This window comes from Marmota flaviventris, chromosome 1 (assembly GCF_047511675.1).
Source record: "Marmota flaviventris isolate mMarFla1 chromosome 1, mMarFla1.hap1, whole genome shotgun sequence".
Classification (NCBI taxonomy): domain Eukaryota; kingdom Metazoa; phylum Chordata; class Mammalia; order Rodentia; family Sciuridae; genus Marmota; species Marmota flaviventris.
Window position 1 is genome coordinate 163,452,104 of NC_092498.1, and position 23,137 is coordinate 163,475,240.

At 46.9% G+C, this 23,137-nt stretch overlaps 1 pseudogene; it reads left to right on the forward strand.

Annotated features, from left to right (window-relative positions):
* The window catches only part of LOC114083707 (transcription factor JunD-like), a 303,997-nt pseudogene that overhangs the window by 183,697 nt on the left and 97,163 nt on the right, over positions 1 to 23,137 (forward strand).

The following is a 23,137-nucleotide window of genomic DNA, read 5'->3' on the forward strand; positions in this document are numbered from 1 at the left end:
GGGAAAAAAAAACATACCCACCTCAACTGTGGCCACAGATTCTACACTGAATACATTCACAGAGCTCCACCATCTGAGAGTACCACTCAATTTTTGAAAACTATTATTTCACACTTCCAGGGATAAACATCACGCTCAAGAGATGATTTTTCACATGAATCTTCACGATGTCTGCAAAGGCTGGCCTTCTGGAGAATGCTATATATTAGGAAGTTTTAACCGCAGGGGAGTGAAGAGAAAGGCCTCATTTATTCTCACTCCTTAGGCAAGAATGAATGCTCCAGCCCCCACGCAGGCAGGCACATGTGTGCACGTGTAGTCAGTTTGAGGAATGCTAGCAACTATTTATTACTCAGTATGATTTCACCTGTGCCTCAAGACTAATTACCGACAGTCCCAGCTCAGGTCCCGAGGCCAACACTAATTTTCCAAAATTAAAGTCTAGGTCTCTTTCCCCCCTTGCTTGCAGGCTGAGCCCTTAGGGGGACTTTAATTATTCACCCAGCCATGGGGAGGGGTAGAGGCTCCTGTGGCTGCCTCCCCTCTAAGACCTGCTCTTTAATTACACTTTAATGTGAATTGATCTCTGCACTAAGGAGACTATAAAGAAGATTGATCTCATCTCTTTTTTTTTTTTTCTAGAGGGTTTGCTAGAGAGTTAGGTATTCCCATTGATTTTACGTCACTAGCAGATCCAGCCAGGAAGAGGGCTCAGGCTGCTGCTGCCAGTGATCTCTCTAGCTCCACATTTCCCTCACTATGAGAGAGGTCACCCACAGGACACCAGGTTGCTTTCCTCCCAGGCTGTATTCTCTGGGACTTACAATTTACTAGTATGTTAAATATCCCATCCCTTTTATTTAATCAGTTTTTCTTCGGCTAAGAGGTCACAGCAAATTAGAGGACTTAGAACCATCTCAGGTATTTTTATTTAATTTATTCATACTCTAAGTCTTCCAGGTACATTTGTTAACAGGAGAGAAAAATTTTCCTCAAAAGCAAATGACACCCACTCACAGTGGCCCATGCGTGTAACTGCAGCCACTGAGGAGACTGAGGCAGGAGGATGGTGAGTTCAAAGACAGCCTCAGCAACTTAGTGAGACTGCAACAACTCAGCAAGAAATATTTAGAAATAAAATATTTTTTTATAAAAAAAGGCTGGGATGTGGCTCAGTCGTTAAATACACCTGGGTTCAATCCCTGGTACAAAAAAAAAAAAAAGCAAATGACATTTTCAGATATGTGGACACCAGAGGCTGAAAGAAAGGGGATACAGGAAGTGAGTGCTGACGGGTGGGGGGTGGGCAAGGGGGTCTCTTTTTGGGGTGGTAAAAGTGTTTTAGCATTAGATACTGGTTATGGTTGGACCCCATTGAGAAGATACTAAAGATGAACTGTATACCTCAAAAATAGTTAAAATGTTGAGTTCTTTTTTTATCTCAATCAAAAAAATCCAAAGAGCCCAAGTGCAGTGGCGCACGCCTGTCATCCCAGCGGCTCGGGAGGCTGAGGCAGAAGGATCAAGAGTTCAAAGCCAGCCTCAGCAACTTAAGTGAGACCCTTGTCTCTAAATAAAATACAAAAAAAAAGGCGGGGGCGGGCTGGTGATGTGGTTCAGTGGTTAAGGGCCCCTGGGTTCAATCCGCAGTAACCGCCCCCCACCAAAATTTTTTTTCAAGATTAGAAATATTTAAACACACACATATACACACACACACACACACACACACACACACACACACACCCCTAAGGAATTTTGACAGCAATTTCACAGTCACAAGTAACTGTGTCAACCTGGTTTTTGTTTTTATCTCCCACCTGGTGGACACAGGTGGGGGAGACCAAAGGAGGTGGCGGGGTGAAAAGGCAAGTTCTGACAGGTACCAACACCACCTGGAGAGGAAGCCGGGCAGACACAGCCAGGGCGGCCTCTGCGTGGGGTTCAGAGCGAAAATCGGTTTTCAGCCTGCTTTCCTCCCAGGACTGAAAACCAATCAGTCCTCCACACGGCAACCTACCTCCTCCATGGCGTAAGTGCAGAACTGCCGCAGGAAAAGCAGAAATGTTCCTGTGGCAGAAATGTCGCGTATGCCTCAGACAAAATTACGGTTGCCGTGGGAATCGTAACTTGAGTTTCCTGGACTTTGAATTAAAAAAAAAAAAAAAAAAATCTCAAACGTGAAATTCGACTGGCAGACTCTGCTCCCATTTAACAAAAGGCTGTTTCTTTTTTTGAGAACTATTTTTATGAAATTAGCGCCCTCGCTCCAACCCAATCCTATTAAAAGCTTTCCTGGAGTTTTATGCTTTCTGTTATTAAGGACAAATGGCTCTGGTATTATCCCCAGGACAAGATGCAAATAAATCTGCTCTCTGACAAATACTTTAATTGAGTTAGATCCCTTTAATCAGAAAGTATTAACCAATTGAAATTGTGCTATAGGACCCCAGTTCCCAAAACTCTAGAACTCTCTCTCTCTCTCAAAGCCCTGATATTAAAGCCAGGCACCAAACTAAACCTCTTCCCAGGAGACCCTTCCAAGGGTGACACCCAGCAAAGAAGGGAACTGGAGTCTGAGAACTCAGGGCACGCCTGTGTGACTGACCGAGATGAAGAGCTCAGCTCCAGAGGCCAAGTCTAGGATGACAGGTGTCTGAGCTGAAAATCACAAATCTGCTATTTCTGCTAAAAGACACAAAGTACCAAGAGCAGCTACTGGACAGAGGGATCAACCATGTCTTCAGTGACATTGCCCCTGCCCTCGATTTCTGGGACACCCAAGAAATCGATGCCTGATTCAACAAAAAAGAAAAAAGGAACTTGTCCCAGGTCACACCTGCATCAGAGGCAGAGAAGGATACACACCAGGTCTCCCCTTTTCCTTTCTGCATTAGCCTATAAACCTGTCGCAATAAAGTTGTCTTCCCGAACTCACATGGCCTCACGGTAATCATATTTTGCTTACTTTTCTGATCCTCCACCTGCTCAAAAAAGGGAAATAAACCACTGGACAGGGTGGCACATGCCTATAATCCCAGCAGTTCAGGAGGCTGAGGCAGGAGGATCGTGAGTTCAAAGCCAGCCTCGACAACTTAGCGAGGCTCTAAGCAACTCAGTGAGACCCTGTCTCTAAATAAAATACAACATAGGGCTGGGGATGGGGCTCAGTGGTTAAACGTTCCTGGGTTCCATCCCTGGTATCAAAGGGTGGGGGGATAAAATACTGAGGGACTAAGGACTCTTAGATGTCAGAGTACAGCTCAGTGGTAGAGCACTTGCCTAATATGTGAGAGGCCCTGCGTTCCATCTCCACTGCCACAAGCAAGCAAAACCGAAGTCTGTAACTATTAGCACATTTTCAGACAATGTGTCAGTGCTCCGATGTCACCTTGGGGACAGCCTCCGGGACACAACTTCACGGGGCACAGGAGACACCTAATAAATATTCACAGAACACGGGACACATTTTAATTCTAAATTTCTGCAAGGCAACAGTACCTATCAGGAACACATGTTCTTCTAAGCTGATCAATGGGCACCGCTTCGTGGATGGAGATGCCAAAGGCCTTGTTGGGTCAGAATGGGAAAGATGTCCTCTGGCTACAAAGTGACCCTCACCCACTCTCTGCTCATCCTCTGTTGTTCTCTCCTCCATCCTTCACGTAGGCCACAAAGGAAACCCAGAAATGCATGCAGGGTGACCGCAAAATCATCTAGACTCCTGCTCCCCAGAGGTCACTCTGCTAACCTAACCATCTGCAGACACTCGGTTCAGGCATCCAGTCTGAGAACCTCCGAGAAAATGAAAATAAAGACCCTTCCATTTCTGTTGTCTCAGAGAAATCACTGCCCAAGTCAGAGGGACACTGACTTCAGGCCAGAGAGGTTGCCAAAGCTAACCTGCATTTTCCAAAACTGAGTTGGAGTGAGAAGGGAGTCTCTCTCTCTCTCTCTCTCTCTCTCTCTCTCTCTCTCTCTCTCTCTCTGCTGTACATATTTCAATGCTGTCTAATGGAATAGCAGGAACAAGGCCAGACAGCCCCACTGCTACTGGCACTGGGGCCAGGGAACAGAACTGTATTTTTAGTCAGCAGAGCAAGGCGTGATTCAAGTGCCACAGGCCCGGGGGGCAAGCTGGGGGTGTTCCTGCCTCTGGCATGGGGTAGCTCACAGTCACCTGCCATGCTCCTTGCACCAAGGGCAGGGGGTGGACAAAGAAGCCTTGGAAGGACACACATGTCCCATCTCAGTTCCACTTCTCCATATTTTGCAACTTAGCAGACCTTCGGGGAGCCGCACCTTCTTCTCTGGCAACTCCAAGATATGCTCTGCAGTGCTGGCTCCCTCACCAAACGAGAAAAGGAGGAATGAGTAGGCGAATGGCCTGGGAGCTTGTTAAAAATGTGGTTCTGGGGGATGTGGCCTTGCATTTCTTTGTTTTGGGTGATGGTGGTGGTGGGTGGGTACCAGGGATTGAACCCAGGGACACTCGACCACTGAGCCCCATCCCCAGCCCTATTTGGTGTTTTATTTAGAGACAGGGTCTCACTGAGTTGCTTAGTGCATCGAGTTTGCTGAGGCTGGCTTTGAACTCACCATCCTCCTGTTGCAGGCTCCCGAGATGCTGGGATGACAGGCAGGCAACACCGCACCCGGCTGTGGCCCTGCATTTCTAATGGGCCTGGTGTGGATACGATACTGCTGGTGCACAACCTGGGCTCTCAGGACTCGCGAGCATCTCCGTGCACTTGGCTGGGAGAACACTCTGGGGGTTTCCACATCCCCAGCTCGCCTCACCAAAGGCTGACTCATTTAATTTAGCCCAAGATCAGGCACCCTGCAGGTGCTGCACACAGAACAAGTGGGCACAGAAAGAAAGTGAACCCTCTGCTCGTACTTCAAGGGTCATGGTTTTCCTGCTTTCAGTTTTCATTCCCTCACAGGGAACAAAGACCGTCCCACAATGCCTGTGGCCCTATAGTGTCTCACCAGCCACTATTAAGAGACACCAAGTATCACATACTCGCTAGGTGACCCGCATGATAGCAAGTGCTTCATGTATGTTCTGCTCCCCTCTAGGCCTGGCCCTGTCCATCTGTAATCCCAGTTACTCGGGAGGCTGAGGCAAGAGGATAGCAAGTTTGAGGCCAGCCTGGACAACTTAGTGAGGCCATGTCTCAAAATATAAAAGAGTTTGGGGATGTGGCTCAGTGGTAGAGTGCCCTGGTTCAATCCCCAGTACCCCACCCCTCCAAAAAAAAAGTCAGGAATCACCTTTTTTTTTTTTTTTTTTTTAATTGAGATTCAGAGATGACGTCAACTGTCCAGGATAGGGTGAGCCACCATCCAGCCCCTCCCCAGGCTTTCCTGAAGAACCCTCAGCAGCCTCGGAAAGGGTTAAGCTCCAGAGTGTGTTTCACAAGGACCCGGCGCTCCCTGAACACAGGGCCCGCAGCCAGCCAAAATCCAAGATCGACGCGCTGACCCAAGATCTTATTAATAGTGTCTTCCTGCCAAATCCCCCTGCTCAGCCTCCTGATTCCAGGGTTCCAGAAAAAAGGATGCACACAGGTGAGCAAATGAATTGTAAAACCAGCAAAATCAAGATAAAGTGAAAATGCGCAGGGCTGCAGTGTGGACAGGAAATTCAGTAGGCAGCGGGTGCTCGGCTCCGGAAGCTGCCCAAAAAATCTGGCGAAGCGCACGGCTGGACTCCCAGCTGGGAAGACCTGTCAGGCTGCAGGAGCAGGGCCAGGACAGGTGCCTCGTCCCCAGCAAAGGCAAACAGCTCAAATGATCGCACCCCGGGGCTTCCTCGCTGCGTTTTGGTTAAAACCCTGTATGTCCTTTTTGGTTTGCTCTGTAAGAACACACAGATTTCACTTCAGTCTATCATTGACCATGACAATGAATTCCTCTTTTTTCTGCTGATTTCTGAAGCCAGGGGGCACTTCATTATTTTTATATATATATATATATATATATATATATATATATATATATATATATATATATATTTTTTAGAGCCCTAAAAGTAAACTGAGTCTCAGTCCCAAAATTCACTGGCACAGGGCTGAGCCTGCTATCTTATAATTCACACGACTTCCTTTACTTCCAATTTATTCACCCGAGCTGCAACTTCATGGGTCAGAGAGCAAGTAGAAAAGTCCTAGCGTCCCCCAAACGGGAGACAAGTCAAGGGCTGCAGATGTGGCGCAATGGTAGGGCACTTGCCTAGCTAGCAGGTGTGAAGCCCAAGGTTCCATCCCCAGCCCTGCCGGAAAAAAGGGGTGTTGGGGGGGGCAAAACTTCCAGCTTTTGATTCTGCAAAACCCCAGAACAGCAAACGAGGCATTTTCCATGACGAAGGTCATTCTTCACCAGTGAGCAAGCACGCCACCACAAGTTCTCCGCCACCAGTGTCAGCAAGCCAACACCACGGCCCCACCACGACCCAGAGCCCCAGATGGCACTACTCACAGAGAGAGAGACACCACGTGTGGAGAGGCAGCACCCAGGGATGGTATGGCTGTCAACTCATTGTTATGGAGGTACCTGTAACAAAAGCAAGAGGGAATGGATCATATGGAGCACTTAAGTGTTTAGAAACACAAACATACAAGGCCAATCAAAACCACAGTGAGCCAGGCACGGTGGCACAGACCTGTCATCCCAGCAGCTTGGGAGGCTGAGGCAGGAGGATCGTGAGTTCAAAGCCAGCCTCAGCAACTTAGTGAGGCCCTAAGCAACTCAGTGAGACCCTGTCTCTAAATAAAATATAAAAAGGCTGGGAATGTGGCTCAGTGGTTAAGCACCCTGGGTTCAATCCAGCTACCAAAAAATAGATTAAGATAGATAGATAGATAGATAGATTGATAGACAGATAGATAGATGATAGATAGAAGCCCACTGCTACATTCACCATAGGAGGTATGAAATAAAAGAATCCACAAGTGAGTTTTAAAAGAGAGAGAAGTCCTACGAAGTCACAAAGCCTAACTATTCCTCACACCCCTGGTAAGAAATTAACACTAACATCAAGCTCAGAAAAGAAATCAAGACTAACAGACATCAAGTAGTGAGAATAGGCCCAGATACAGGTTCAGGTCAAGTGTGGCCCCAAGTCCATCCTGGTTGGCTCAATCAGTCAGGAAGGGATCTGGGGAGGAAAGACTGTGCCCTCCTGGTTACTCAGTGCTCTGCCTGAACCACAGGGCAACATGCAGGAACAGAAAGCTGGAGACCACTGGCTCACTCCTGTGGGGTTCTGAGGTGCTGGGGTGACATAAGGGACCGATTATTTCGACGCCCCTACTATGAAATAACAAAGGGGCTGGACTCAGAGACACTCATCCATTTGAGGTTCCAGCTTCTCTGGACTCTGATGGAGTCTCTGGATGGTCTTCCAGGAAAACAAACATACACACATGCTTTCTGCACACAGACATTGTGAAAACCCTCTGCAGACAGGATGTGCTCTCCAAGTTCCCTTCCTGCTGGAAGGTTCTGAATCTCTCTTTGCACCGTTGATATCTCTTAATGGAAGGGAAAGCCTGTGGACACAGCTTGCCTGGTCTGCCCCCAGAGGGCTGTACAATCTGGCCTCCTTACATGGACATGTATTTCCAAATCTAGGAAGAGAATCCAAAAATCAGACTTGCAATGTGAGCCCAAGAAACCTCAGGAAAGCCAAAGCAGTGTCCAGGCATTCTGCCAGGTGACGGGCTGGAAAGAAATTGTACTTGAGATGCAAAGTCGAGGGAATAAGACTGGATTATCTTGCTCTCGGTTTTTTAAGGGAGGTACATCTTACACACAGGGCACTCTCTGAAGACAGGCCACTGGCATGACAGCTGTATTCATCCAAGTAGAGAACCCGCCTCTGCCTGAACAGGATCATCTGGGTGTCTGCCATCTTTTACAGAAATGAATAGAAGGGAAAAAAAAAAAAAAAGAAAGAAAGGAAGGCCTTGAATTATCCCGTTGCTTTCTTCGGTGCCAAAGCCGGTTAGGGATGAGGCTTGGCAGTTACTGGGCCGTAGGACACAGAATGCCTGTTTCAATAGCTTCATGACTGAAGCATCTGGCAGAGAGAAAGCAGATCTGTATCATGTGGCAAATCCTTTCTCCACTTAAAGAGCCCTTGTTTGTGTGTTGAAATAGGCAATTAATTACTTTAACAGTCTGTTATCTGACGGTCCCCTGAATCAGATGGTTTCTGCTTCTACCTTTTATCTCTCCCAACCCTGCTGCGGGATCCATTTCCCATCGCGGTACTGAAAACTCTCCATCAGTCCTAATCGTGACCAGGAAAATTTCACAGTATCTATGAGCACACTTATCACGAGAGGACACCCTCGGGTTTCCCCAGAGCAAGAAAAGCTCAGCTCAAACGCCTGCTACCACCAAGGTCTCTCCTAGAGGTTGACTCTCATACAGAAGATGAGGTAATAAGAAGAGTAGCAGATGACTTACCAAAGGGCTTACTATCTGCCAGAGGAAGCTCTAAGAGGTTTTCAGCCTATGGACTCATCTTTTGGACCCTAGAAGTGGGTCCCAGGAACGTTTCCATTGAAATAAGAGGTGTTAAATAATTGGACCAACATCACTAACAGGAAATAGCAGTGGCCCAGGAAATCTGGCCCCAAAGTCTGGGTTCTTAACTACTATCCTCTGGTTGTTTTTTTTTTTTTTTTTTTTTTTTAATTATTATTATCCCCCCTCAGGGGTACTCGACCACTGAGCCACATCCCAGCCCTTTTTTTGTATTTTATTTAGAGACAGGGTCTCACTGAGTTGCTTAGGGTCTTGCTAAATTGCTGAAGCTGGCTTTGAACTTGCAATCCCCCTGCCTCAGCCTCCTGAGCTGCTGGGATGACAGGCGTGCATCACCACGCCCGGCTTGTTTCTTTATGATTGTAGCGAAACCCCTGTGTGTATTATGTAAAGTGATCATCACAACAACTTTGAGTTAGGTTCCGGGTACTACCACTGTTTCCTATATGACACTCATTTCCCAAGTCAGTTTAAGTAACCGGCCAGGGGGACATGGCCAAGAGATGAACAGTGACCTCAAATCAGAGAAGAGAGCAGCGAGCAAACAAGCCAAGAAGCATGGGGCTGGCCGGAAAGCTCCTAATCCCTTAGGTAACATCGAAGTTGTTTTCCTGCCTTGATTTGAATTTGAACCTAAAAGTGAGTATGTAAAAACTCTGGCTAATGAGCCTGGTCTCAGGCCACCTACTGTACATATGACAAATCGCTCCACCCCAATTTCACAGAAATAAAGGAACATGGAGAAAAAGGGCGTGATGACATTTCCCATCTTGACAGAACTGCTCTATGTAGAGTACGCAGGGACAGTGGGGCAGGGCTACCGATTAATGGGGCATCCATGTGGACGAGTATCCCCAAGTCCACAGGCTGGGTCAGAAATAGCAGGCTCTAATCTCAACAGGGCCGCCCGATGTAGGAACAGGACAGTTGGAGCTCAGAGGAGAGGAACTGCACGGATTGCTTATTTGGGGATGGTTTCTAATTTAAAAAAAAAAAAAAAAAAACACACAAAAAAAAACTGCTGGTGCAGTGGACATCTACTTGCTCCACCAAGCACTGGCTCCCTCCCCGATCCTCTATCCATCCCCTGTTGAAAGGAGAATGAGATCCTCGGGAGGCCACAGAGGCCAAACTCAGCTTTGAGACTCTGAGAGCTTCTAGCCAGACTGAAATAGAGACTGGTCAAAAATAGCACACAGCCGGAGCTTTGAGGGAAAAGGCAACTCGGGGTGTTTAGCCGTCTCCACGAAGTTAGAAACTTTCGGGATTAAGGAGGGTGTCTGATGGAATCTTTTTACTATCTAGGGCTATGCAGTCTCGCACACCCTATCCCCCAACCTTAACTTCTTCCCTCCAGCCCCCAAACGAAGCTGATTTCCATCAAAGGCCCTAAAACTCTTGCTGAAATATCTGGCTTCTATAAAACTTTTCCTGATGATTCAGGACCAAGAAGTGCCTCAAATGTATCAGACAATGAATCACGGCCCAACCCAGGAGCTGGAAGGAGGTGTAAGTTAGGTCAGTGGGGGCTGCGAGGGTTGCCTGACCCCAGGGCAGAACCCGGACAAGACCTTGAACCACTCGATCCTTAAGGTCAGCGGGGACTTGTGGGTCCCTGAGTTTTCTCCCCAAACTTACACTTATTTAGCTCGGCTCAAGGAAAAAGTTACATTTAAATGTTCAAAAGGACATTTCACAGTACATCATCATCGTTTACTATCTTAATGAAGTTTGGCTTTTAACCAACAATATAAAACCCACCCAAGGAGTATTATGGGGTTATAGCATTTTTTTTTCCTTACCAGACTTATTGATTGAATAGCTGATAGAGGCACACAGAAAAGATTTCAAACCATTTCAGAAAAGAATACAGGGAGTATACAGTGAAAAATAAAGTCCCCGTATCCTTCAGTCTCCTGGCCTGCCTCCAAGAGGAACCTCCTGCTGCAGGCTATGAGAGATGTGCATGTGTTTTTATTTTACACAAACGCTTGTGTCTTGTGGGCTATTCTGTACTGCTCTTTTCCCCTCAGTAATATATCTTGAGGAGTTCTTCATCCAGCTGCAGAGTAGTCCTCTGCTGATATGAGTGGTTTTTTTTTAAAAAAAGGACCCTTTTCTTTGCTGATTTATTTCACCAATTTGTTCTTGGTAGGCAGAATGTTTGTTTCAATTGCTTCCAACTAGAGACACAGATCCAACTACTAACAATCAAGTCAGGAGGTGGGCTGGAACTATGATTTCCCTTCTTTTTTTTCTCCTTATTAACCAATTTATTTATGGTACTAGGGGTTGAACCCAGGGCCTCATGCATGCTAGGCAAGTGCTCTACCACTGAGCCACAGCCCCTGTTTTGAGACAGGGTCTTCCTAAATTGCCTAGGATGGCCCTGAACTTGCCATCCTCCTGCCTGAGCCTCTGGGGCAGTTGGGATTACAGGTATGCACCATCACATCAGCTTGGCTTTGTTTCTTAAGAGGGAGAAAGCCATCAGGAGCACACAGGAACATGATTTCAAGAGAATTAATAACTGAGGTTATGCTTTAGCTACTGGAGAATAATACATACTAAATAATTGCTTTAGCAAGACTTCATGATACATAATTTCTAAAATTATTTTTGAATAATGACAAAGAATATACAGCTCTCCCTTGGTATCTGTGGGGTTAACTGTAGGAACCGCCCCCCCCTTCCACCAAACTATGCCCAAGACTTTTACAGAAAACTGTAGCAGTATTTGTATAAATCCTATGCATATCCTCATATACACTTTAAATCACTTCTAGGTTACTCCGAATGTTATCTAACATTGCATAAAGGCTATGAAAATAGTTGTTACATTGTATTTTTAGGGAATAACGACAGGGAGAAAAAAGTTTGTATATGTAATTTTTTTCCCCAATATTTTCAATCAGAGGTTGGTTGAATCCATGGCCATTAAACACATGGACATGGGCAGGACTGGCTGTGGTCACTTTAACAAGTGCATACAATAATCAGGGTGAACACAGACCCAGTGCCAGGAAAATAGGAATGGTCATCCCACCCCAAAAGAAGGAACTGAGACAGAGTTGGCAGAAAAGGGATTTTTTCAAAGAGATTACACAGCTTGCATTTTTTTTTTTGGTTGTTTTAGTTTGGTTTGGGGTTTTCTTTTTTTCTTTTTCTTTCTAGTACTAGGGATTGAACCTAGGGGCACTGAACCACTGAGCCACATCCTCAAACCTTTTTATATTTTATTTAGAGACAAGGTCTCACTGAGTTGCTTAGGGTCTTGCTAAGTTGCTGAGGCTGGCTTTGAACTCGCGATCCTCCTGCCTCAGCCTCCGGAGCTGCTGGGATTACAGGCGTGAGCCACTGAGCCCAGCCAGCTTGTGTTTTAAAGTCATACCTCCTCGTTCTCAAAACTTGCAGTACCTTTGTTTCCCTTTTCAACAAATGAAAATAATACAAGTGCCAGCCTTATAGGGTTTGGGCAGGTTACAGTTGAAATAATGAAACATAAAGGTTTAGGATACAGATACGTGGGAAATGCCTAGCAGGTGGTAGTGATTCACAGCCAAAAATAGTGCCTTAGAGCAACCCCTTCCCCACCTGTGCCCAACATACAACCATCATGCGCTCTCCTCACGCATGTGCATGCAGCCTTAGATACTCGCAGCACAGCGAGCCATAAATACCCAATAGGGGACACAGGCTAGGCTTCCTCGCCCCTTAGAACATTTTAGGTCAGTGGCTCTGGCGAGCACATAGGGGTATCCACAGCAAGCAATCTCAGCCAGGCAGCAGTAACATGAGCTGAGCGCCGTTTTCACCAAGGACTGTATAAATAGCCTTCCTATTATAGAAGAGCCTCGGCTCGGCGTCCAGCACCCTGGGTGGAGGCCCTCCCTGGTGGGCCCTCAGGGCTGTGGGCAGTGCAGACCGTGTGGCTTGGAAGCAGCTGTCTAAGTGCCCCCATGTCCTCCAAGAGCCTCCAAATGGCTTTCTCCCTCTAACCAGCCCACAGTGTTATGTGGCTCGAGGGCCTCCAGAATTAAACCGCTGCTAAGCCACCCCCGGCTCCTTTGCCAGCCCTGGCTCTGACACTCCGCAGGGTTTGGGAGAACTGGCTGCCCCCTGGGAAACGCTCAGGCCCAGCTAATTCTGATGCAATGGGGTATCAACTGTGATTCTTGAGGGTTTTTTGGTTTGTTTTGTCTTTTCTTCCATATCCTTTCCCATCTCCCCACCACTCACCCCTGACACCTCCTTCAATCTCCAGGAGTATCAGAATTCTCACAGGAAAGCCCCACAGGCTTTCAGTGAGGAGTTCTGCTGCTCCGGGCACCATCTCCGGAGAGTCCAGGGAGTGGCACCAGGGAGAGGAGGCAGTCACGGTAGGTAAAAGGTTCAACCTGTCAGTCTCCAAAAATGTGTTTCTAAACTAGCACTCAGCCAGGGCTGCCCAGTTCCAAAAGCAGCCGAAGAGAAATGATACTCAGTGAGCCTTTGCCATAGCCAGCGCCCACGCATCATCTTCAGTTAATAACTACAAGGATACTGATCATGTGTCACTGTGTCGATGGCACAGAGGAGGCAAAGGAAACACCGAGGAGCTGTCACTTGTCCAGGGACGCAGACTCAAAACGAGAACCCCAAGGGGCAGAACCAGAACTCAAATGTCAAAATCCAGTTCTGCTTGCCACTAAAACGAGGGTTCCCCCCCCACTTCGCCCTACTGTGTCTGTAATAGATGACCTCGGCTTTACAAGGCCCACTCAGGGAGGCAGTGCTGGGGGTGGGGGGATTCCACTCTTCAATTCTTGAAGCAAGGAAACTAGAGGCTGGTGGTCAAGAGAGCAAAACCCAATGCAAGTCGAAAGCCTGTGTGAGCAAGGAACAAGAACAAGGGAGCTAGCAAGACAGACGCTGAGAGCACCCTCTGAAGCATCCACAAAGAATGTGTTAAAATAATGTTTCTTTTTTTAAAATGTCAAAATAGTGGTGGGTTGGGAGGCTGAGGCAGGAGGATCACGAGTTTAAAGCCAGCCTCAGCAACTTAGCGAGGCCCTAAGCAACTTAGTGAGACTCTGTCTCTAAATAAAATATAAAAGAGGGCTGGGGATATGGCTCAGGGGTTAAGCACCCCAGGGTTCATTCCTAGTAAAGGGCGGGGTGGGGGGGGAATGCAAAGCAAAATCCATGATAAACAAAATATCCAAAAAGTTTAAATCCAGACAGGGTCAGCAACTGTGCTATGACAAGCCATGCTGGAGTTTTGGGCAACAGGAAAATGATCAGTAGTACTGATTCTGCCTCAGTTCAAAGTTTTTATATTTTGCTCCTCGTAGATATTTGAGGGAGGGGGGATTAATTTTGATTTTTTTTTAAAGCATTGCATCAAAATAGCCATTACCTCGATTGCTGAGTTTGGGGTGCCCTCAAAATTTCTATGCCGGAGTCAAGTGCTCCACCTTCCTCTCCTGAGCCCCTTCCCCATTTGCATGTCTTATTCAATCCTGTACCCCCAGCACCCAGGACAGTGGCTGGCACAGAAAAGGCACTCAAAGAAGTGTTAAGTGGAAGCCCGGATGATATCAGAGGAAATGCCCCAATTTTAATTCTTGTTCAACTCTAAAAAGAAACCATAGCCAGGCTTTGGGGCCATTATTAGGGACATAAGAGTTACTTGAACTCAAGCACTTGCAGTACCATGACAGTCAACCTGAAAAGTGAAATGACTACTGAGTGACAAATGGGAAGGTAGGATATACAGCATGGATACAATGGGAAAAAGGGTAAATCATGAACCATGCAAAGGAGCACAAGATTTCATCACACTACTCATAATAACTCACATCAATTTAGAACTTATGAATTGTTTACTTCTGAAATTTTCCATTTGATATTTTCAAACTGTGGTAGACCACAGACAACTGTACTCATTTGTCAGTAAAGTCAAAATGATGCAAATACCCCTTCGCACAGGCTTACAATTGCCCATCTCAGAGAGTAAGGAATGTTGCAAAATGAAAGGATTTTCTCCAAGATCTCTCCACCCCTCTACCAACCAGACAGAGATTTAGGGAAATCACTCACACTTCCTGTAGATTTGGCAAGTCCTCAAAGCCAGCAGGGTCAATCTCAGAGAGTTTGTTGTAACTCAGGTTTCTGGTAAAGGAAAGGAAAAAAAAATTAATCAATACTTGGCACTGTGCCCCGAATTGACAAATTTTATCCTTCCCCACTTAACCCCTCCCCCCAAAAATCCAAGCCCTCTCCCTCATAATTCCCATTATCTCATGCATTATTTTAAGTAACATTATTGCTACTGAAATTTACAGATATACCTCTCCTGCCCACTTGCATCCATAAACAAGGCACAGAAAGCCAGGCAATGAACATGCCAACCACCTGGGGCAATGGATTCAAGCAATACCATTTTATCACCTAACAACCTGTAAAGAAATCCTAAAGTGAGCCAGACCCCTACCCACATTAAGGTGTCCTGGTCCAAATACTCTGCACCAAATACTCTGAAAAGTCCAGGGCTATTCTTTTATACATACATGGAGTCTAACTTCCCATTCTTGTGGTTGGACATGATGTGGAGTGTCCCTGGTCGTGTGTTCATATATGAACATAGGAAAGTTCTGTCCCATTCATTCCACTGTCTTTCCTATTCCCATCCCCCTCCCTTCCCTTCATTCCCCTTTGCCTGATCCAATGAACTTCTATTCTCCCCCCACCTCTTATTGTGAGTCATCATCCACATATCAGAGAGAACATTTGGCCTTTGGATTTTGGGGATTTGCTTATTTCACTTAGCATGGTAGTTTCTAGCTCCAAACATTTACCGGCATATCAAGGCTATTCCTAATGACATTTTTTATCAATGTTTGACTAATGCATCAACATCAAACAGCAGTAAAGAAATGAAGAAAAGGTGGTTCAAGCCTTTTATTGTCTAAGCCAGTGGTTCTCAATCAGGGATGATTTTTACCCCCATCCCCCCATGTGCCCCGCCCCCCGCTCCCCCCACCATGGGGAGACAGCTGGCAATGTCTACAGGCATTTTTGGCATAAAGACAGAGGCAAATGGGTGGTTCTGGTGTCTGGTGGGTAAAGGCCAAGGCTGCTATTCAACATCCTACTGTGCGCAGGGGCTGGAAATATCCAGCCCTATGTGTCAATACTATCCTGAGACTGAGAAACCCTGGTCTAAACAAGAATTCAGGACTCAAAATTGCCCAAGCGCAAAGCTGAAGTTGGAGTGGTTGTTTACAAAAAAAACACTACAAGATTCCGAATTTATTATAAGGCTCTTTATGAGCCCAGGATCCCCATGCTGCGATCGTCACACAGGAGAAGGGAACCAGGTGTTAAGACATTCACACTGGTGTGAACCCTAGGCAGGGAAAGCCCGCGGAGCAGCCCTCTCGGGTGGTACCACCTGTCTCACAAGCTCAGAATCACACCTTTCTTCCCATTCATCCCCAGCTGTACCCTCCAAGACCAAGAAGGGGTTGGGCAATGCTCAGCTGAGCTTCTCTGATCACAGCCTCGACCCAGACCCCAGACCAGCTTCATCCTTTGGGGACAGAAACCACGAGATGTGATCTCCAAATCATCCCCAGCTTCTCACTCCTGCTGCCAAAGGTAAGTCCACACAGCCCGAGCAGGCCAAGGAGGCTGACGTTTTTCATCTCAGCTATTCATTCCCCTGACATTCCTGCCAATGAGCAGCCCCAGTAATCAGGAATTTAAAGTCTGCCTCTGAAAATGTCACCAAAGTGGCAGCTATCTTTTAAGGTTACTCCAGAGACATTTCAATCAATACTAACCTAGAACTGAGAGCCATTTCCCTGTGACATGGAAGACATTCATCTAAATAAAAGTCAAGCTGCACTGGAAACTAATGGTACCTCTGTGTTTGTGGCACAGCCTGAATTAAAGGCCATTTGTCCAGAAATTAAGAGGCTGTAAAGACTGAAGGTGGTAACTTTTAAAAAATATCTTTAGTTGTAGATGGACATAACGTTATGTGGTGCTGAGGACTGAACGCTGAGCCTCACACTTGTTAGGCAAGCTCTCTGCTGCTGCGCTACAGCCCCAGCCCAGGTGATAACTCTTAAAGCCAGATATTGAAGTCAAGTGCAAGCTTGCTGGTACTCGGGGGTATTTATCAATGGGTACATAAAAACCAACAGGCTAGACCTGAGAAAGAAAACCCACAAAGGGAGAATTCCTCACATCAGAAAAAGGACTGAGATTTTCTTCTACTCTGAGAGGATTATCATGGCGGGTGGGTGGGGGGATGGTGGCTACCATTTCTACAGGTAAAGGTACTGCAAGCCTCAGGCTATAATTCATGTCATCACAGGTAACGTGAGAGATGACCTGGAGGAGACATGAGAGAAGGGCTCTCAGAAACCATGGAAGCAAGAGATGCAAAGAGCGGGTGCTTTGTGCAGCTGGCAGAATGACCAGGACATGGGCACACCTAATGGGACATTTGCTCTCAGTTTCAGAAACAAGAGCCAGGATAGGTGAATCTTCTTCATTTTCTAGAAAGGCTCAAAATATGAATTCTTATGGGAAATCTTTTTTTTTCTTTGGCGGGGGGTGGTGGAGGGTGATTGAACCCAGGGGTGCTTACCCGTTGAGCCACATCCCAGCCCTTTTTATATTGTATTTAGGGACAGGGTCTCACTGAGTTGCTTAGAGCCTCACTAAGTTGCTGAGGCTGGCTTTGAACTCACATCCTCCTGCCTCAGCCTCCTGAGCCCCTGGGATCATAGCCAAGTGCCACTATGCCCAGTAGAATCTTTTAAATGCTTAAGGGAGCGGGGGCACAAAAAGTAACCCAGGATAGGCCAAGCAAAACCTGTCTGCCAGCCACATCTGGCCAGAAGACTGCCAATTTTTGGCCTGATCTGGGCCACTGACTCAGGAGGCTGTTAGTTATGAGGGACGGGCTTGTTTCTGGCTCCCGATGTGGCCGGGAGTAGAGCTGGGACTCACGGGGTCTTACACCATCCCCTGAGGGTTCTGCTTTGAAGTCACTTCCCTCTTTCCTCCCTAGCAAGTGTCTACCTACATCCTTCAGCTACTTAGAATAAAACCATCCACAGCCCCAACACCCTCTCTGATTTCCCTTAAAGAGCCGACATCATCTCCCTAAAGTCCAGAAGTGCTGTCAACATTCTGTTTCCTGGAGCAGGCTGAGAAGAGAGTCCTCCCTAAACATGATTATCCAGAGGCCAAGCAGCATCAGGATTGACAGTGAGATTCCAGGACAGAGCCCCGGAGAGGAAGACCGTGTACGTGGAAACGTGAGCTCCCGCTGGGTCAGCCCGGAAGCAGGGACTTTTTTGAGTTTCAATGAACTAGAAAAGGCACGTATGAACAAGTGTCAGGGCTGCCTGCAGAGTCTCCTGACGGACGCTCGTGGGCAACACAGAGAAAACCCAGTGCAGAAGCTCGTGTCTCCTGAACAGCAACCGCCTCGGGACGGAGCTGCCCTAGCATTCAAGTTCGAGAAGTAAGAGGTCCCTAAACCCAGAACAAGCTGCTGAGCCTCAAATGCTCCATCAGGGAACAAGGAAAATAACTGACTGTGTTCTCCCTTCTACAGTCAAACATACAATCCTCACAGGCACTGTTTCGTTGGCCCATTTCATGGAGGAAAAACTCCCCATGTGATTTATTTTTAATTGTGGTAAGATGTGTACAACATCAAGTTGACTTCCTATTTTAGCCATTTCTCAGTGGGCTGTGTGCATGCCTCTGTTCACATGTCAGGCAACCCTCACCAACACCCAGTTCAAGGACCTTCTCAACATCCCCAGCCGAAATCCCGCACCATTAAACAGGGACTCTGCCCCATGTGTCCACCACCCCTGGAAGTCGGCCACTCTAGGTCCCTTGTGGAACTGGAATCAGATGGTACCTTTTTCCTCCTGGGCCTGGCTGATTTTGCTGAAATCAGCGCCTTCAAGGTCCAGCCATGCCTGGATCGTGGCGCACACCTGTCATCCCAGCAGCTCCAGAGGCTGAGGCAGGAGGATCGTGAGTTCAAAGCCAGCCTCAGCAAGGCCCCCAAAACTTAGCTCAACCCTGTCCCAAAACAAAATCTAAATAGGGCTGGGGATGTGGCTCAGTGGTTAAGTGCCCCTGGGTTCAGTCCCCAGTACCCAAAAGAAAAAAAAAAGTCCACCCACATTGTCACACATGTAGAGTTTCTTTTTAAGGCTCAATAGTCTTCCTTTGTATGGATGTCCCACATGTTGTGTATCTAGTCATCCACACATTTGGGTTGCTACTGTGACTAACACTGTTATGAACACTGGTGTGTTTTCTTCCCCGACCCCCCCCCCCAAAATGTTAAAGAGGTTTTTAAATACTTTTTTTTTCTTTTTTTGTTTTTTAATTCTTTGATCAATATTCTTACCGTCAACTCATTTCTCATCAATTAAGGAAAGACGCTCTGCACAAAGGGGTGAGAGTTCTCATCTCAGGCCCCGGGAACAATCAGTGGGCTCACCAGCGGAAACCTCGGCCGGGGCTCTGTTTCCAGGTGGCAGCTGACATGACACACATCTAAAGCATCTCACTTATTTCTAGGAACACGGTCGCCCCTTCCCAGGCCCGACATCTGAATGGGTCTTCAGTTGAAGGTTTCAGATTCTCCTGTCAAAACAATTCATCTGTCAGCAGGACAGATGCCGTCCAAGGCATGCCTGCACCTTTCAGTAAGGAGCCCAGACTGGAGGGGAAAGGAACCTGGCGGGGGGGGGGGGGGATTTAATTCCTGCCAATTGCAGCTTTCGTTAAACATTTTGTCAGCCATTGTCATAACACAAATTTCCCCTGTTCTTTGCACAAAGGGCGCAGAGATCTTGGAACAATGGAGCCCAAGCCCAGCCGTAGATATTCTTTCAGCTAATCTGCTGAAAGAGGACCGTGTGGCCCACCATTTGCAGAACACACAAGAGGCACCTCGGCAGAGAACAGCTCAGGTTTTACCCAGGCGTGTCCGAAAAGGCAAACTGTGTAACAGGGTAGGACAAGAGGGTGCTCACAAAGCAGGCTTCCTGGCAAGACCCCGCTGAGCCACGGAATGTCAGGAGCTAAAAGTCTTTCTATAGCTGAGAAATCCCATTGCTCTCTAAACCTAGCCAACTAGCCACGTGGCTATCTATAGTCAAACTACTAACAGTACACAAAATTATGAATTCAGAGCCGGGCGCGGTGGCACATGCCTGTAATCCCAGCAACTTGGAAGGCTGAGGCAAGAGGATCGCAAGTTCAAAGCCAGCCTCAGCGACTTAGTGAGGCCCTAAGCCACTGGGTGAGACCCTGTCTCTAAATAAAATACAAAATAGGGCTGGGGATGGGGCTCCGTGGTTAAGCACCCTGGACTCAATCCCTGGTACCAAATACATATGTATGAATTCCTTTTTTTTTTTTTTTTTTTAGTTGCCAATGGACCTTTTATTTAATTTACTTATTTATATATAGCGCTGACGATCCAATTCAGGGCCTCACACATGCCAGGCAAGTGCTCTGCCACTGAGCTATAATTCCAATCCTCACTAACCATATGTCAAAGGGTTCAGGAGCTGTGTGTGACCTCATGCCATGATGCAGATGGGGCTTTCCATCATCACCATCCATCCAACTGTGCTGGATCTAAATCATAATCAAGCAGTATTTCTAAACTCGGGGATAACCCATAAATGTTTCACCTACAGAAGAAACTTGAACTCTAAAAATAAATCTCAAGGGTAGGAGGGTGTAGTTGGGTGGTAGAGTGCTTGCCTGGCGTGCGTGAAGCCCTGGGTTCCACTCCCCAGCAGCACAGAGAAAGATGATGAGGGGGAGGGTTAGAGGAAGAGGAGGAGGGAGGAGAAAGGAGGGGGCTGGGGTGTAGCTGAGTAGCAGAACACTTGCCCGGCATGCTGAAGGCCCTAGGTTCAATCTGCATCACTGCTGAAAATAATAATTATAATGATAAATATGCATTTCCTCATAATTCAAGAGATTTGTTGAAAAGGGTGATGAAATACGGTGGGGTGGGGTGTATACTGATGCAAGCCCTTTAAAGCACACAAAAGACCATCCCGACAGGGGAAAGGGCCTCGGGAAGGCTTAAGTGGCTTGCAAAACGCTCCCACTCGGAACTGCCCTGAGCGTAATCCTATAGGCTTAATAGGTATTTACCTAATCTGACCAGCACCTTCCTGGATTACGGCCTGAACCACATATTATAAACTTGGCAAACGCTCCTCGAGCTGGCGAACAATAATTCATTGACTTCTTGGAAGTGGAGGGACGGGAAGTTCCATTGATTTTTGAGTAAGCGGTGGCAGGGAAAACAAGCCCACTTGGTCCCCACAAACCCGTGCTGCCCATGGACTACTGCCTCTGCGGCTAAACGCTTGGTCCCATCTTGGACAAGAACGGGATGCTAGCTCCTGGCGGAAGGACTGGTTTCCAGTCTAGAACGAGGTCTTCCCCTTCAGTCTCGTTTCCCGGCTAGCCTATGCCCATTTCTCAATCCTGGCTGCACTCCTGAACGTCACCGTCCTTTGCGTTGTTGAAGTCTCCAGATGTTTGCTCAGCTGAACACTATAGCTGTAAAACGGGGACTAGACGACCCAGCGACCCAACTCCTGAGCACCAGTGGGCACCCAGAGATGGCCTGGGAAACGTGTTTTCTGGGGCACCACAGGCTCAGTCCTCCATCTCTTCCTCCACCTCAGAACCTGCCCTGTTCACCGCAGGAGGCACCTGCTTTGAAAGAACTGGGGAAGAGCGACTGGCCCTTTCAAGATTTCAAGGGTGCAAGTGAGGAAGACCATATGACCTGTTAGTTGTTTAATCCCTTAAGTTTGTAAGACTGTTTCTGCTGTTTTTTACCTTCTGAGGAATTACACGCAGTACACATCAAGTTCCAATGAAATTACCAACACGACCTTCCCTAGACCCATGCCGTAAGGTTTTATGAGAATGGGAGATTAAAAAAAAAAAAAATTCTAGACTAAACTGGGCACCGTGGCACACACCTGTCATCTCAGCAGCTCAGGAAGGAGGATGGTAAATTCAAAGCCAGCTCAACAGCTTAGTGAGACCTAAGCAACTCAGGGAGACCCTGTCTCTAAATAAAATATAAAAAGGGAGGGGGATGTGGCTCAGTGGTTAATCACTCCTGGGTTCAATCCCTGGGGTCCAAAATATAACAATAATAATGAAATAAAAAATCCTAGATTATCAGATGTTCTCTTTTTTTCTTTTGTGATGCTTTCCTGTCTTTAATGAAAACCTACAACAGAACAGCCTGAGAATATACATTAAAGGATTATAGCAGAATGATAAAACTGCAACTTAAACTAGATCTTCTCCTGGCATCCTCACCCCAGGATTCCTGCTCAGGAGAAGATTCTGTACTTGCTGCCACTCTCTTAAGTAAGCCAAGCAGCGTATATTCCCTGCCCTGAGGCATGGAGACAGATGGCATCCTGTGTAATATCAAGCAAAAGAATGAGTTCAGCCAGGTGGGGTGGTGCCTGCCTGTCATTCCAGCATCTCGGGAGGCTGAGGCAGGAGGATCTCAAGTTCAAGACAGCCTCAGCTACTTAGCAAGGCCCTAAGTAACTCAGGGAGACCCTGTCTCTAAATAAAAAACAAAAAAGGGATGCTGGGGATAGAGCTCAGGTGGTAGAGTGCTCGCCTCGAATGCATAAGGCCTTGGGTTCAATCCCCAGCACCACAAAAAAGGGAGGCTGGGGGCTGGGGCTGGGGATGTGGCTCAGTGGTTAAGCGTTCCTGGGTTCAATCCCTGGTACCAAAAAAGAAAGTGATTTGAATCTCAACACCATTCATACAGCTCATTTTGTGAGCTTTGGGTCCATTACATTTCAGATAGTCAGTAGAGAGTCATGATTACTTCAATTTGTGAAAATATGACACAGACCATTGTCTGCGGGAATGAGGGAGGTGACTCAGGAGGAGATAACACATGTCAGCCGTATAAGGATTCAAAGCCACTGCCTATTTTCACTCCTTAGAATCTGCTAAGCAAATCAGCGTGGACCTCTGAAGTGTAACACCTTAGATGTTAACTGTCTGTGTAACCCTGTGAGGTGCGAGGCTTCTGCACCCTGAGTTCATCTCTCTCTCTCCCTGTCCTGTACGATCGCACACACATATCTTCTTCCTCTGGTACCCAATAAAAGCCAGACTGGACAGATATTTGAGGATGCACTTACCATGTATACTTACACAGCCAAAAATTCTGATATAAATTAAGGTAAGATCAAGTCCCTGACCTAAAGGACCTCATGACCCATGGGTCAGGTAAAGACTGCTGACCAAATAACCACAGCCAAAGGCCCTCCTGTGGCAAGCATCGGTAAGCTGAAAACAGGTAGCTCTTAGGCCAAAATCAGGATGCAGGGAAATTGGTTTCTGATTGAACATGAATTGGAAAAACCTGAAGTTTTCTCAAATAAATCAATAAATATTTCAGCTTCTTTTGAAAACCACTGCTAGGACAGCATTGCTGATACCGACAATGGGCTCCGTACATTGG